Genomic DNA, 16,448 nt, shown 5'->3' on the forward strand with positions numbered 1-16,448 from the left:
AAGTACCTGATCATACCAACAACAAATAGCAGAAGCTTTACTTTGTCTTTTCTACTTTTTATGTATCTAATTTCTTCCTCTCGTCTGATTGCTCTGGTTAGTAACTTCAGTACAATGTTAAATGGTGGTAGACAGAAATTCTTGTCCTGACTTTAATAGGGCTATGGGCCATTACTTTTCATTTAATTTTTATTAGACAATTGGATTTCTTCTTTTTTTTAAAAAATTAATTTCCGGGGATCCCTGGGTGGCTCAGCGGTTTAGCGCCTGCCTTTGGCCCAGGGCGCAATCCTGGAGTCCCGGGATTGAGTCCCACGTCGGGCTCCCGGCATGGAGCCTGCTTCTCCCTCTGCCTGTGTCTCTGCCTCTCTCTCTCTCTCTCTATGCCTAAAATAAATAAATAAATAAATAAATAAATAAATAAATAAATAAATAAATAAATAAATCTTTAAAAAAAATGTAATTTCCATATCCAACATAGGGCTTGAACTCATGACGTCAAGATCAAGTCGCATATTCTACTGACTGGATCAGCCTGGTGCCCCTCATTATCACTGTATTTTTAACTTTCTCTTTAAATTGTGGAATGATTCATACACACATATAAATATACAAAAGTGTGTGTAAAATACATACGTATGATTAAAAAGACTAGGAATAAAACCAATACCAATGTCTTATCACTCAGGTTAAACAAACACTACCAGATTTTGGAAGTGCCCTGTGAGCCTCTCCCTAAGGTAGCTGCCAGCTTGTCTTTTGCGTTATCATTTTGCAGTAGATGAGGATGGGGTGGGGATAAAGTGGTATAACAAAGACATTGAAAGACATTCAAGGATACTACATTAGAGGGGCGCCTAGGTGGGAGGGGGCTCAGTCAGTTAAGCACTGACTCTTGATTTCGGCTCAGGTCATGATCTCAGGGTCCTGGGATCAAGTCCCATGTTGGGCTCCGAGCTCAGTAAGGAGTCTGCTTGAGGGTTCTCTCCCTCTCCCTTCCCATCCCCACCCCCTGCTTAAATAAATAAATCTTAAAAAAAAAAAAAAAAGATATTGCATTAGAAAATAAGTGTTTCTTCTTCACATCTACATGAATGTGAACAGTCCAGGCTGGTGAGGCAGCTCCTGCTCTAAGTGGTGATTCAGGGAAACTGATTCTTTATACCTTTGTTTTCTGTCGCTAGGATGTTTTACTGTGTGTCATTGGCACTTCTGGGTGCCAGCCAGTAGTAAAGGGAAAGGAATGCTGGGAAAGGCACCCTGAAGTCAGACTCAGACCCAGAAAGAGCACAGACTTCACTTAGGCTCCAGAAGCAAGACTTCTGTCACATGGCCATCCACGTGCTGCTCAATTACAACCCTGTTACCAGGGGAGATGGGAGAATAGGCTTTGGTAGACAAAATCCAGCACCCATTTCCTTGATTTCCTTTGTGGTTTTACCACCTTGATGTGTATCTCAACAGGATCTTTCAGTAAATAAAAACTAAATGGCAAGCACATATCTGCCTGCGTAAGGAAAAGGCAACGTTACCACTATCCAACTGAAGGCTTCCAGGAAAATATAACTAAATAGAGATTCTATATCATAGTCTGGTTTCCACTTCCCTAACTAAACGGCTTAGAGGACCCCTTCCAGGTAAGATTGGGGGCAACTGTGAAGAGTTCACACAGCAGGCCCAGAGTGCTCTCCTTAGAACAGGCTATTTGCTTCCAAGGTTGCTCCTTGCAACTTGGATCTTAGGAGGGTTCCGAAGTGATGAGAGTGGCCCTTTGTGCAGAATCTGTGCAAACACTAGCATTAATGCTGAAAACTCACTTTCCTTCTGGGACTGTGTAAGTTTGGTATGTGCCTATATGACTGGCCTCCAATAAAAACCTTGTGTGCTAAGTCTGTAATGGATTATCACACATTCGGTGCTGGAAGAATTAAGCATGTCCTGCGCAACATCACTTGGAAGACTCCTGGCTCACACCTGATTTCCTCTAGACTTTGCTGCTGGCCTTTTTCCTTTGCTGATTTTGTGTCCATTCACTGTAGTCAAGCAAAACCTTGAGTACATGCTGAGTTCTGTGAATCTTCCTAGTGAATCACCGAACCTAGGGGTCGTCTTGGGGACCCTTCACAAGGTTCTGAAACATGGGAAACCTAGGGCTCACCACAGTTGGGGACCATTTGGCTGGACTGCAGTGTGGGCCAGGTTCAGCATGTCTCTCAGGAATAGTGCCAAGATGAGTGGGCTTTGCTGTACTTTCTGCTTCTTTTTTTTTTTTTTTTAAGATTTTATTTATTTATTCATGAGAGAGAGAGAGAGAGAGAGAGAGAGAGAGAGAGAGAGGCAGAGGGAGAAGCAGGCTCCATGCACCGGGAGCCCGATGCGGAATTCGATCCCGGGTCTCCAGGATCGCGCCCTGGGCCAAAGGCAGGCGCTAAACCGCTGTGCCACCCAGGGATCCCTGTACTTTCTGCTTCTTAGCTCATCTTGCCCTACCTGTCGCTCTCAGGAGGTGGTCAGAGCAGGAGATTTTTTTTTTTTTAAAGATTTATTTATTCATAGAGACAGAGAGAGAGAGAGAGAGAGAGGGAGGCAGAGATACAGGCAGAGGGAGAAGCAGGCTCCACGCAGAGAGCCGGACGTGGGACTCGTTACAGGGTCTCCAGGATCACGCCCTGGGCTGCAGGCGGTGCTAAACCGCTGCGCCACCGGGGCTGCCCCCACCCAGGCATTCCTAACTCCATTCTTGATTGATGGGTTTAGTTACAGGCTGGAAGAAACGTTTCCTCAGAATTTTGGAAATATTTCTCCATTGTTCTCCTTCATTCAACGAATTTTTATTGAGACTCTAATACACACCTGGCAGTGCTCCTAAGCACTTGGGCTACATCAGTGAACAGCAGAGACTAAGATACAGAGTCCAAGAGTTTATATTCCAGGTTGAGTTCTGGCTTTTAGAGTAGTTTCTGAGAAATCAGCCAACCTGATTTCTGATCCTTTGTATGTGATATTTTCTCTGCTAGCTTGTGGAATCTCCTCTTTATTCCGAGTGTTCAAAAAGTTCCCCATGTTGCGCCTTGTATGGATTCATTTTCATCCATTTTGCTGGGTACCTGGGGGGCTCATTTGCTCTGTAGACACATGTCTCTCAGTTCCAGACATTTTTCTTGAACGTTCTGGGGATGATTTCCTCCTCCAATATTTGCATGCAGGACCTCTCACGGTGGCACTCTTTCTTATCTCTATTTCCTCCTACGATTTATCTTGTTGCTTTTCCTGGGAGATTTTAATTTTCTTTTCCAACCCTTCTACTGTTTTTATTCCTGCTATGCACATTTTTAATATCCAAGGTTTCTTATAAAAATGTTGTCCTGTTTGTTTCATAGATGCACTATGAACTTATCTGAGAATATCAGCATGTTTTAAAATTCTCATATCCCTATATAGTCTGTTTTCTCCAACATTGCTTCCCCTCTGCCCCTGTTCATTTGTTTTCATTTCTAAAACTCATGTTTAGAGGCTTTCCTCAGATGCATGGATAATCCTTGGTTGCCTGCTTATGATTTAGAGCCAGGGACTAAAAAAAACATTCTGGAAGATCTGAGCACATGGTTTTAGGACTTCTGGACTTTGGGGTTCACTGCAGGGTATCTTTATGGGACCTTTGTTGGGGAAACTTAGGCCTATATCTTGGGAATTGCCAGAGTCTCCAGAAAATAATCTTTTAAAATTTCTGCATGGAGAATAAAGATTTGGTTGTGTCAGCTTAGTGGGGAGACAAGGATGAGGATCCTAGCATTCAATAATCACATGCCCTCTTAATCCTCATCTTCAAGTGACTACTTGTGACCTGAATTTGGCTTAGTATGCCCTGTACAGAAATTCTTTCATTTTGCCTTTTCCAGAAAATAAACATTTAGATTTCTGTGAGGATGAGGAATCTACATTTATGAGGATATATGCAGGATAAATTCCGAGAGTGGGATTGCTGGATTGAAGAGTGATTTTATTTCAAGTGAGTCCCATGCCCAGTGTGGAGTCCACCATGGAGCTTGAACTCATGACCCTGAGATCAAGACCTGAGCTGAAATCAAGAGTTGGATGCTTAACCAACTGAACCCCCCAGGTGCCCTGAGTGTATACATTTTCACTTTGTATTAGTTATTGTCAAATTATGCTCTATTGAGCTTGTATCATACATATCACCAACAGCAATATATGCTTTCTCATACCTTGTAAATTAGTCGTCAAACTTTTTGACTTTGAAAAAATGTGAAAAATATTTTACCCATATTATTTTAATTTGCATTTCTCTTAAGTTTAAGATTGGGCATCTTTTCATGGTTGAGACATGTTTCCATTTTTTTCCCTCTGAAGCATTTGCTCACATAACCTTTGCCCATTGTATTGTTAACTGATTTATAGGAGCTCTTTACTTTTTCATTTCTGGTTTGTTGAATTTGCTTATAGTAGTTTACTAGAAAGGAAAAAAAAAATTTTAACAGAGCACTTTTATTTTCTATGCAAAGGTGATTCAGGAACTTACATAAAGATGAGATGGGCAGCTAAGCAAGGAGCTTCCAGTATGGCTTGGTTGGGCAAAGCAGGGCCAGGCCCCCCCCCCCATCCCACAGGCTGCCTAATGGGCCTTCTGCTTTTCCTAATAGGACATGGCCAAAGGGACAGTAGAGAGAGGAAAGGAGGCAACCCCAGCCTCCACTGTGCCACCCTTTCCTAACTGCCCAGTTAGTGAGGCTTTGGGCCTTGCCTGATGAGCTCCATTGTGTCTGAGTTTGAGGGTATTAGAAATAGGGGGAGATGGGATGCCTGGGTGGCTCAGCGGTTGAGTGTCTGCCTTTGGCTCAGAGCATGATCCTGAGTCCTGGGATTGAGTCCCGCATCAGGCTCCCTGTGAGGAGCCTGCTTCTCTCTCTGCCTACGTCTCTGCCTCTCTCTGTATGTCTCTTATGAATAAATAAAATCTTTAAAAAAAAAAGAAGAAACGAGGAGAACTGGAAGGAAACTGCCTTCTTGAAACATGTATTTCCTTGTTTATTTTTTAAAGATTTAGAGAGAGAGAGAGAAAGCACAAGAAGCAGAGGGAGAGAGAGTATCAAGCAGGGTCCATATTCAGCATGAAGCCCCATGTGGGGCTTGATCTCAGGACCCTGAGATCATGACCTGGGCCAAAATCAAGAGTCATATGCTTAAATGACTAGGCCACCCAGGCACCCCTTGTTACTGTTTTGTCTTAAAGGCATTTTGGGGATCAAAATGCCATTATAGTAGTAGGGACTACAGCATCTTTTTTTTTTTCAGATTTTATTTATTCATGAGAGATACACAGAGAGAGGCAGAGACAGAGGCAGAGGGAGAAGGAGGCTCCCTATGGGGAGCCTGATGTGTGACTCAATCCCAGGATTTCAGGACCACGCCCTGAGCCAAAGGCAGACACTTTAACTGCTGAGCCACCCAGCTGTCCTGGGACTATATAGCATCTAGAAGTACTGGGAGGGGAAAACATTCTTTAGTGTGGTCAAATGTCTTCTGCATCTTCTGTTTTGTTGAGAAAGACCTTCGACATTCTGAGATTATTAAAAATGTCTCCTTTTACTGCTATTTTTCTTTATTGTATTTTAATTTTTCATTCACTTGGATTTTTCCCCTAGATGGCTACCCAGTTGTCCTAATCCTATTTGTTGAACACTCATCTTTTACTTACACATTTTTAAAAGATTTATTTATTTACTTATTTATGAATGAATGATAGACATAGAGAGAGAGAGAGGCAGAGACACAGGAGGAGGGAGAAGCAGGCTCCATGCAGGGAGCCCGACACAGGACTCGATCCCGGGACTCTAGGATCGCGTCCTGGGCCAAAGGCAGGTGCCAAACCGCTGAGCCACCCAGGGATCCCCTTACTTACACATTTTAAATAACATTTTAAAAATCACAAAATTCTTGCATATTTGGGTTTATTTCTGGAGTTCTTGTTCTGTTGACCTGCCTATTTGTGTGCCTATGCTACACTATTATGTTTATTATAGCTTTGTCTCCTCTTTTAATTTTTTTTAAAGATTTTATTTATTTATTAATGAGAGATTCAGAGAGAGAGAGGCAGAGACACAGGCAGAGGGAGAAGCAGGCTCCACGCAGGGAGCCCGACTCAGGACTTGATCCTGGATCTCCAGGATTACGCCCTGGGCTGAAGGCAGGCGCCAAACCGCTGAGCCACCCAGGGGTCCCTCTTTTAATATTTGATAGAGCTAATTCCGCATTTATTCTTTTTAGAATTTTCAGGGCTCTTTTTCACTTTTTCCACTTGAACTTTGAAATCATCTTGTCTAGTTTCCAAACACGGTTTGGAATTTAATGGAGTCACATTAAATTTATAGGTTAATTTAGAAAGAATACATTTTTGATGTTGAGTCCTTCTATTCAAGAACATGGTGTACCTTTCCACTTGTTTAGTTGTCCTTCCGAGTCCTTGTGTAACATTTTGAAGTTTTTTTTTTTTTTTTTTTTTTTAAGTTCATGATAGACATAGAGAGAGAGAGAGGCAGAAACACAGGCAGAAGGAGAAGCAGGCTCCATGCTGGGGGCCTGATGCGGGACTCGATCCCGGGACTCCAGGATCGCACCCTGGGCCAAAGGCAGGCGCCAAACCGCTGAGCCACCCAGGGATCCCCAGAAGGTTTTACACTGAAGATTTTATAGTTCTGGGGTGCCTGGTGGCTCAGTGAGTTAAGTATCTGCCTTGGTTTCAGCTCAAGTCATGATCTCAGCCCTGAGTCACGCTCTGTGGGGAGGCTGCTGGAGATTCTTTCCCTCTTCTCCCTCTCGCCTGCCCCATCCTGCCTGTGCAGGCTCTCTTTCTAAAATAAATGTCTTTAGGGATGCCTGGGTAGCTCAGCAGTTGAGCGTCTGCCTTTGGCTCGGGGTGTGATCCCGGAGTTCTGGGATCGAGTCCTGTATTGGGCTCCCTGCATGGAGCCTGCTTTTCCCTCCGCTTGTATCTCTGCCTCTATCTGTCTCTCATGAATAAATAAATAAAATCTTTAAAAAGAAAAGTCTTTAAAAAAGACTCCAATAAGCCTAAAAAGAAAAAAAGATCTTAGAGTTTTTTTTTTTTTGATCTTAGAGTTTTTATTAAGTATTCCTTGGTATTTTACTTTATTCATAGCTATTGTACACGGAGCCGTGCATGTATCTCCTAACTAGCTGTGGCTTGTCCATATAAAATATATGGATTTTTGTACAGTAAGCTTATACCTAACTACTTTACTGAATTATCTTATTGTTATCTTTCTCCATTCCTTCTACTGCATTTTTCGAAGCAAACAATACCATTTGCAAATAGTAATTTTACTTTTTTTCCCCAATTGGCATATTTTGCATATCTAAAATTCAGTTCTTTTTTAAGATATTCTTTTTGCCAATAGCATCTGCATTAATTTCCTAGGTCTGCCATAACAAATGACCACAAACTAGGTGCCCTAAAGCAAGACATAATGTCTCATAGTTCTGTAGCTAGAGGTCTGAAATGAAGGTGCTAGCAGAGCCATGCTCTGAACTTGAAAAGGGAGAGAACCCTTAAGTCTCTTTCTAGCTCCTGGTGGTATGCTGGCAAGCCTGGGGGTCCCGTGGCATGCAGCTATGGCACTGCAGAGACTACCTCATGTTACATGGTCTTCCTCCCTCATGAGTCTTGCGGTCTGTTTCCTTCTTATTACGACATCAGTCATATTAGATCAAGCAAGGCCTGCCTCAATGACATCATCTTAATTAATGTACATTTGCAAAGACTATATTTCCAAATAAGATCATATTTACAGGAAGGATCAGGGATTAGAACATTAATATACCCCTAGGTGGGACACAGTCCATTTGTAACAGCACTGAACTGTTCTCCTCCTCCTCCTCTTCTTATTTTTAAAGATTTTATTTTTTTTTTTTTTTTTTTTAAGAAGATTTTATTTATTTATTCACGAGAGACACACAGAGAGAGGCAGAGACACAGGCAGAGGGAGAAGCAGGCTCCATGCAGGGAGCCCAATGTGGGACTCGATCCTGGGTCTCCAAGATCACACCCTTGGCTGCAGGCGGCGCTAAACTGTTGCGCCACCAGGGCTGCCCAATATAGATAATTATGAAAGTCATCTACATTTAGTCACTTTTGATTACCATGTATTTATGTAGCAGACTACTGTTGAAAAAGAGCTTTTATATACATCTTATCTTTTGAGCCCTTTCATATATATATAATACTCTAATTTCTGGCACAGGAAAATAGATTCAGAGAGGTTATTCTCTAAAATTAAAAAGTGAGGGGCTGCCCTATCCTCTGAATGAAGTCAGTTCTCCAACTCCAGGCTTGGGGCGCCTGGGTGGCTCAGTCCATTAAGCATCTGACTCTTGGTTTCGGCTGAGGTTGTGATCTCAGGGTCCTAGATGGAGCCCTGTGTCGGACTCCCCACTCAGCTCAGAGTCTGTCTGTCCTTCTCCCTCTGCTTCTTTTCCCACTCCCTCTCTCTCTCACAAATAAAAATAAAATCTAATAAAACAAAACACCTCAGGGCTTAAAAGAACTCTATAGGTACAGTCGTCCCCCTTTATCCAAGCGAGATACATTCTAAGACCTCCAGCGGATGCCTGAAACCATGAAGAGCACTGAACCCTGTGTATATGTTTTTTCCTGTACATATGTACCTATGATAAATAAGGCTTAATTATTACCAATCAGGCACAAAAAGAAATTAACATAACAAAACAGAGCAATTATAATGAAATACTGTAATAAAACATAGTGAATATGGTCTCTGTCTCAAAAGATCTTGTACCGTACTCAACACTTCCTCTTTTCGGGTGAGATGTGAGATGATAAAATTCCCATGTGATGAGATGAAGTGAGGTGAATAACACAGGCATTGTGATGCAGCACGAGGTGACTACTGACCTCCTGATGATAGTCAGAAGGAGGATCATCTGCTTCTGGACCACAGTTAACCATGTGTAACTGAAACCACAGAAAGCAGAACCACGGATAAGGGAGTAACTACTATATACACAAGTTTTAACTTTTCAGAAATGAAACCATATTATACTTACTCATCTGCAACTTGTTTTTTTAACTTAATATAGTTTGGATAGCTTTCCACATCAGTACTTATGGGCTTATGCATTTATTTTTTAATTCCAATGGAATTTCCATAATATATCTAACTCTTTTTTGATGGGTATTTAGGTAATTTCCAATTTTTCACTATTAAGAACAATGCTTCAGTGAAAATCCTTTTGTATGTAAACTTGATACGTTTGTGGGGCACCTGGGTGGCTCAGCAGTTGAGTGTCTGCTTTCGACTCAGGGCGTGATCCCGGAGTCCTCGGATCCAGTCCCATATCAGGCTCCATGGAGAGAGCCTCTTCTCTCTCTGCCTGTGTCTCTGCTCCTCTCTCTGTGTCTCTCATGAATAAATAAATAAAATCTTTTTTTTTTTTTTAAGATTTATTTATTCCTGAGAGAGAGAGAGAGAGAGAGAGAGGAGAGGGGCAGATGGAGAAGCAGGCTCCCTGCAGGAAGCCCAATGTGGTACTCGATCCTGGGATTCTGGGATCACGCCCTGAGCCGAAGGCAGACGCTCAACCGCTGAGCCACCCAAATAAAATCTTAAAAAAAATTATATATTTGTGAAGATAAATTGCTAAGAAGTGGAGTTGTTGACTCAAATCATGTATCTACAATAAATATTTTGACAGTCATTCACAAATTGTCCTCCAAATAATGGCAATTTACATTCCTACCAATGCCTCTTAGAATACTTTTACAAACACGAAACTGTGGCAATACTATGATCAATTATATATTGGTAATTGATATTTTCCAAAGTGATAGTAAAAAATTGTTTTAGTTTGCCTATCTTTCATTAGAAAAGTTGAGCATCTTGGAGTGGGGAAGTTCTTCCTAGGCATGACAGGAAACACAGAAGTCAAACTAAAAGTCTGATAAATGCAACTTTTGTGAATTGCTTATGTCCTTTGCCTATTTTCTCCTACTGGGTTATGTTTCCTTTCTAATTGATATAAAGAAGCATTTTCAAGTTTAGGGATTCTACGCATTTGCCATATGTGTTACAAATATTTTTTCCAAGTTTGTTGTTTTTTTTTAATGGTATTTTGTATGCAAGATACAGAATAAAAATATCCTATGGCTTATTTGTTTAGGGCTATGTTTAGAAAAGTCTTCTCTATTTCAAGATCACAAATATATTTATTCAAATAGTTTTTCTCATTCTTATGGTTAATTTGTATATTTAAATCTTTGATCCATCTGGAATTTATTTTGGAATGAGAAGTAGGAACCTGCATTCATTTTATTATAAACAGTTAGTTGGTTGTTCCAATACCTTTTATTAAATTAACCCTGCTATCTCTAACATACGTCCATTTTTATTGTGGTCTAATTCTGTACTCTATTATAAGTGCACTGATGTTTTAGTTACGGAGGCTTTATAATACATATTAATATCTGGGAGGCAACCATTACTTTTCTTTTTTTCAGAATTTTCCATGACTCAATTTTATTTTATTCTGCCAAGTGAAATTTAGAACAGTTTTGACAAGTTCTAAAGCAAATTCTGTTTAGATTTGGATTGCATTCAATTTATACATTAATTCAATTCAGAAAGAACTGGCATTTTCCCACAACTATATGGTCACCTAATAGTCGACAAAGCAGGGAAGAATATCCAATGGAAAAAAGATAGTCTCTTCAACAAATGGTGTTGGGAAAACTGGACAGCAACATGCAGAAGAATGAAACTGGACCCCTTTCTTACACCATGCACAAAAATAAACTTAAAATGGGTTAAAGACCTAAGTGTGACATAGGAAACCATCAAAATCCTAGAGAACACAGGCAGCAACCCCTTTGACATTGGCCATAGTAATCTCTTAACTAGACAGGTCTCCTCAGGCAAGGGAAACAAAAGCAAAAAAGAACTAGGGGTTTCATCAAGATAAAAATCTTCGGGCAGCCCCGGTGGCTCAGCGGTTTAGCGCCGCCTTTGGCGCAAGGCGGAATCCTGGAGACCCAGGATCGAGTCCCACGTCAGGCTCCCTGCATGGAGCCTGCTTCTCCCTCTGCCTGAGTCTCTGCCTATCTCTCTATGTTCTCATGAATAAATAAATAAAAATCTTAAAAAAAAAAGATAAAAATCTTCTGCACAGCAAAGGAAACAATCGGTAAAACTAAAAGGCAGCCTATGGAATGGGAGAAGATATTTGCAAATGACATACCTGATAAAGGGTTAGAATCCAAAATCTATAAAGAACTTATCAAACTCAATACCCAAAAAACAAATTATCCAATTAAGGAATGGGCAGAAGACATGAATAGACATTTTTCCAAAGATGACAAACAGATGGCTACTAGACACATGAAAAGATGTTCAACATCACTCATCATCAGAGAAATACAAACCAAACCCATGATGAGATATCATCTCACACCTGTCAGAATGACTAAAATTAACAACACAAGAAACAACAGGTGTTGGTGAGGATGTGGAGAAAGGGGAAACCTCTTACACTGCTGGTGGGAATGCAAGCTGGTACAGCCACTCTAGAAAACAGTATGGAGTTTCCTCAAAAGTTAAAAATAGAACTATCCTACAACCCAGCAATTGTACTACTAGGTATTTACCCCAAGGATACAAAAACACTGATTGAAGGGATACATGTACCATGATGTTTATAAGCAAAAAGGTTCACAATAGCTAAAATAAGGAAAGAGTCCAAATGTCCATTGACTTAATAGATAAATAAGTTGTGGTGTGTGTGTATCCACACACATACACACACAATGGAGGATTACTTATTCATAATAAAGAATGAAATCTTGCCATTTGCAATAACATGAATGGAGCTACAGTGTATTACGCTAAGCAAAATAAGTCAGAGAAAGACAAATACCGTATGATTCCACACATATATGCAATTTAAGAAACAGCGTAGATGAACATAGGGGAAGGAAGAAAAAAAAGAAAAAGAGAGAGGGAGGCAAACCATAAGAGACTCTTAATGACAGAGAACACACTGAGGGTTGCTGGAGGGATGTGGGTGGGGGGTGGGTTAGATGGGGATGGACATTAAGGAGGGCACTTGTTGTGATGGGTGTTATAAGTTCACTGAATTCTATTCCTGAAACCAATATTACACTATATGTTAGCTAGAATTTATATAAAAACTTGAAACAAATAAGGACTAACATCTTCACAGTGTTTTATCTTCTTACCCCAAAACAAGTTATTTCATTTAATTATTTTAGTTTCTTTATAGAGTTTTGTAGTATTTTTCAAGTAGTTTCTGAAACTTTCTAAGTATATTCAGAGACATTGTGTAGCTCAACCCCAGGGAGTACCACCCACACTGTTAAAGGCCCTCCACTCCCCTGCATGATAGGTGCTAGCAACTGTGAGTGAGTTAATTCCTCTTTTTTGTTATTGTGAGAGGAGTGATGTTTACTTTTGTTTTATTTGAAGTAGTTACTATATGAAAAAAGTTTGAATTGAAAAAGTTTGAATGAAACTTCATATGAAAAAGTTTGAATTGCTACCCTATTACTCTGTCTTAAGACTTTTTCAATTGATCCTCTTACATTTCCCAACATATAGTTCTACATAAATTATGGTAACTTCATTTTGAACTTTTTCCTACTGTACTGGCTAGCACATCCAGTACAATATTAAATAATGGACTCATGAGTAGAATTCATGACATGTCTTTTGACCTTAAGTCCAACACTCTTTTTTGGGTATATATTCAATCCACAAAACAGTCCTGAGCACCAATTACCTTTCATAGTCTTTTCTTACCCCAATAAACAGATCTGGAGCTGAATATACAGTTAATAATTCTTATGTGAAATTCTCCAGCAAATTCAATATTCTATCTTACAAAATTGAAATGTGACCCTAAAGAAAGAATATTCTACAAAGATTTGTTTTGGGTTTTTTTTTTGGGGGGGGGGGGAGGAAATTGGACCAAGTTAGGCATGTCAAATACATATTTACTTGAAAGTCAAATGCATAAAATAAACAAGGGGCTCAACTACTCTCTACCACACCCACCAAAAAAGGCTAGAAGCAGAACTACTTGAAAGTACAAGTGCTATGACCCTAAAGTGAAGTTTAACCTCAGGGGTAAGGTAGGAGAAAAGCAAGCATGAATGAACATGTTTTCAAGTATGTGAACTGCAATCATGTGTAGCTAACAATCTAGTGAGATGAGACAGCAATGTAGTAAATGTCATAATAAAGTATTAACACGAAGTACTAAAAGTCAGAGAATGTTTAAGGTGGGTCATTCATTTGGCAAATATATAGTGTACCTACAGAATGCCAGCCGCCAACCTAGAAGCAAAAGGCTGAACAAAAAGAGGGGGTCCTGTTCTTGGAGCCTTTCAGCTGGCATCTGAGGGACAGTGAGGCAGAGTTCAGGGTGTGTGAAGCAGAGGCAATGTGGCAGGTGAGGTCTGAAGGGTGAGGCAGCAGTCTAGTCCCTCCAGTGAACACAAGGGGAGAGGGAATCTAGCTTGTGCAAAGGCACAGAAGCGCAGGTGTGACAGGTATGAGGGACTACAAGTACCATAGCTCAGTGAGGGAGCATGCAGAAAGAGAAACTCCAGGAAGGAAAAGGAGAAAAAACCCACAAAGTTATCAGCAAGAAGGAAAGGGAGAAAACTGGAAATTTAATTCAGTATGTATTGAGCATTTACTACATGCTTCAGGATATCCTAGGGATTCTTCCAATTCTAAAGAGTAAAAAGACTGGTTCCTCCTTTCAATAAACTCAGCCTGACTGGGTTCCTAATAGGAACATTCTCCTTTTAAGATAATCTTTCAGAGAATACTCCCTACCCCATCCTAGGCTAGATCTTTTTAATATCATAAACTGTTTTTACTTTCCCAACAGTAACTCTTTTTTTTTTTTTTTTAAGATTTTATTTATTTATTCATGAGAGAGAGAAAGGCAGAGGGAGAAGCTAGACTCCATGCATGGAGCCTGACATGGGACTCGATCCTGGGTCTCCAGGATCACGCCCTGGGCTGAAGGCGGCGCTAAACTGCTGAGCCACCCGGGCTGCCCCCAACAGTAACTCTTAAAATGGAACTTGAAGTTAACAAACACATCTTCCTTTCTGTTCGAAGCCCCCAACTGCTACTTCACTGAAGCCTGTGGCTAGAAATCACTCACTTTTACTGGTTGCTTCTCAACAGTCCCAAAACTTTGACAACAGCTCTCCAGGGAGGGACTGGGAAGTATGTCTAGTAATGTATAAGCAGGAGCATGTTAATTTTTTTCTTTACACGGAGCATACTAGCTCTTTTTGTTCAATCTCCTTTTCTCTTTCCTGTTTAAGGTTCTCAGGTAGAAGAAGTTAGAAACTGTAATTGAGGTTATTAAGCTTGAATGCCCTTGCCCTAATCTCTAAAGAGATAAAATCCACAATGTTTATTGGGCTGCCTAGAAAGCCTGTCCCTGAACCTCTAACTCGAGAAGCTTAACAATGAAAAGCAAAGCTCTACAAGATGGAGCTACAAAAAGTGATGTCCTAATTTGGGTACAGTTCTAAGAATACTCTAAGTAATAATTCAACTGGTTCTGTGCCTGTGAGTGACGGAATGTCACAGCCTTTGTGACAAGAGATTCCTTCATTTTCTTCCTATATTTTTTCTTTCGTTACTATGGTATGGAACCCACATTTCTGTCTTATCCCTAGAGTCTAAGATAATTAAAACAGCACACATGGAGCTGTCTTGATATGAAGGGATGGGAGACGGCTGTGGATGTTCTAAGGCTGGGACTGGAGAAGGGTGATACATAGAGGTGTTTCGTTTTTAATTAGAGAGAGCAATTCTGTTGACGACCGCGGGCACCACTGCCAAACTCTCAGGCAGAACTGACCCCCCAGGCCCTCTTTGCTGTTACTGCTCTTGCTCAGGTAACAGTTTATACCGCATGGAGGGAGGCAGTAGTAGCAGTGCAGTGTGAGAGCTTGCTCAGGAGACAGGGTAAGATACTGCTGGAGCATGTCAGATTAGACAAGAGGAACTTGTTAAAAGAACATGGTGGAGAAATCAGTTTTGAAAAGACCTTTTTCTTTGATTCTAGAATAAAAGAGAATAGATTCAGATAGAGATAAAAATGCAGGTATATCTTGGAAATCAAGGGAGATTGCCTTATAGCACAGACTCCCAAAGTTTGTAGGTTCTCAGACCCATAACAGTTCTGTTTATTAAATGTCCAGTTGGAGTGGGGTGCCTGGGTGGTTCAGTGGGTTAAGCATCTGTCTAGAGCTCAGGTCATGATCTCAGAGTCCTGGGATTGAGCCTCCTGGAGCCTACTTCTCCTTCTCGCTCTGCCACTACCCCCTGCTTGTGCTCTCTGGAACAACCCCCAAATTTATTTAATATTAAGAAAAAAAAAAAAAAAAGCCCAATCTATGGGCAGCCCAGGTGGCTCAGCGGTTAAACACCGCCTTCAGCCCAGGGTGTCATCCTGGAGACCTGGGATCGAGTCCCATGTCGGAGCCTGCTTCTCCCTCTGCCTGTGTCTCTGCCTCTCTCTCTGTGTGTCTCTCATGAATAAATAAAATCTTAAAAAAAAAAGCCCAATCTAGTAAGTATTTATTCCTAATAATTTAGTAGCTGTTTGAAAAATAAATTGGGTGGGCACTGTACAGTTCGAGGTATCATTTAACAGCACATACAATTCATCCATTTAAAGTGTATAAATCAGTGGTTCTCAGTATATTCGAACTGTGCAACTATCACTTCAATCAGTATTAGAATATGTTCATCATCCCAAAAAGAAGTTCTATGCCCATTAATAGTCCCTCCTCTAGGCAACCACTAACCCACTTTCCATCTCTATAATTTGCCTATTCTTGACATTTCATATAAATGGGATCACGTCTGCCTTCTTTCACTTGGCAGAGGTTTTCAAGGTTTACGCACGTCACAGCACGCATCGGTATTTTACTCCTTCCTATGGCTGGATAATACTCGATTGTGTGGATATACCACATTTTGTTTATCCAGTAATCAGTTAATGGGATAATGGGACATTTGGTTTGTTCCTACTTTTTGGCTATGATGACTAATAATTCAATGAATATGCACATGCAAGTTTTTGTGTGGCCGTGTTTTTACTTGAGTATATGTCTAAAGGGTGGAATCGCTGGGTCATATAGTAACTTCAAACTTTTGAGTAATACCAGACTAATTTCCAAGGTGCCCTGCACTGTTTTTACATTCCTACCAGCAGAATAGGAGAACTTAAATTCCTCCACATGCTTCCCACTTATTATGTCTTTTTGGTCATAACCATCCTAGTGAATACGAAGTGGGATCTGACTGTGGATTGTATTTGCATTTCTCTGATGATAATGATGT

At 40.6% G+C, this 16,448-nt stretch overlaps 1 long non-coding RNA gene across 1 annotated transcript; it reads right to left on the reverse strand.

Moving 5' to 3' along the window:
• Positions 1–329: 329 nt before the first annotated feature.
• Positions 330–15,114, reverse strand: LOC119876511. Its single transcript, XR_005363804.1, has 3 exons — positions 14,248–15,114; positions 8,835–9,010; positions 330–387 (listed from the first exon to the last, which is right to left on the reverse strand). It is a non-coding gene; the product is annotated as an uncharacterized LOC119876511 (long non-coding RNA).
• Between the last annotated feature and the right edge of the window lie 1,334 nt (positions 15,115–16,448).

This window comes from Canis lupus, chromosome 8, assembly GCF_011100685.1.
Source record: "Canis lupus familiaris isolate Mischka breed German Shepherd chromosome 8, alternate assembly UU_Cfam_GSD_1.0, whole genome shotgun sequence".
Classification (NCBI taxonomy): domain Eukaryota; kingdom Metazoa; phylum Chordata; class Mammalia; order Carnivora; family Canidae; genus Canis; species Canis lupus.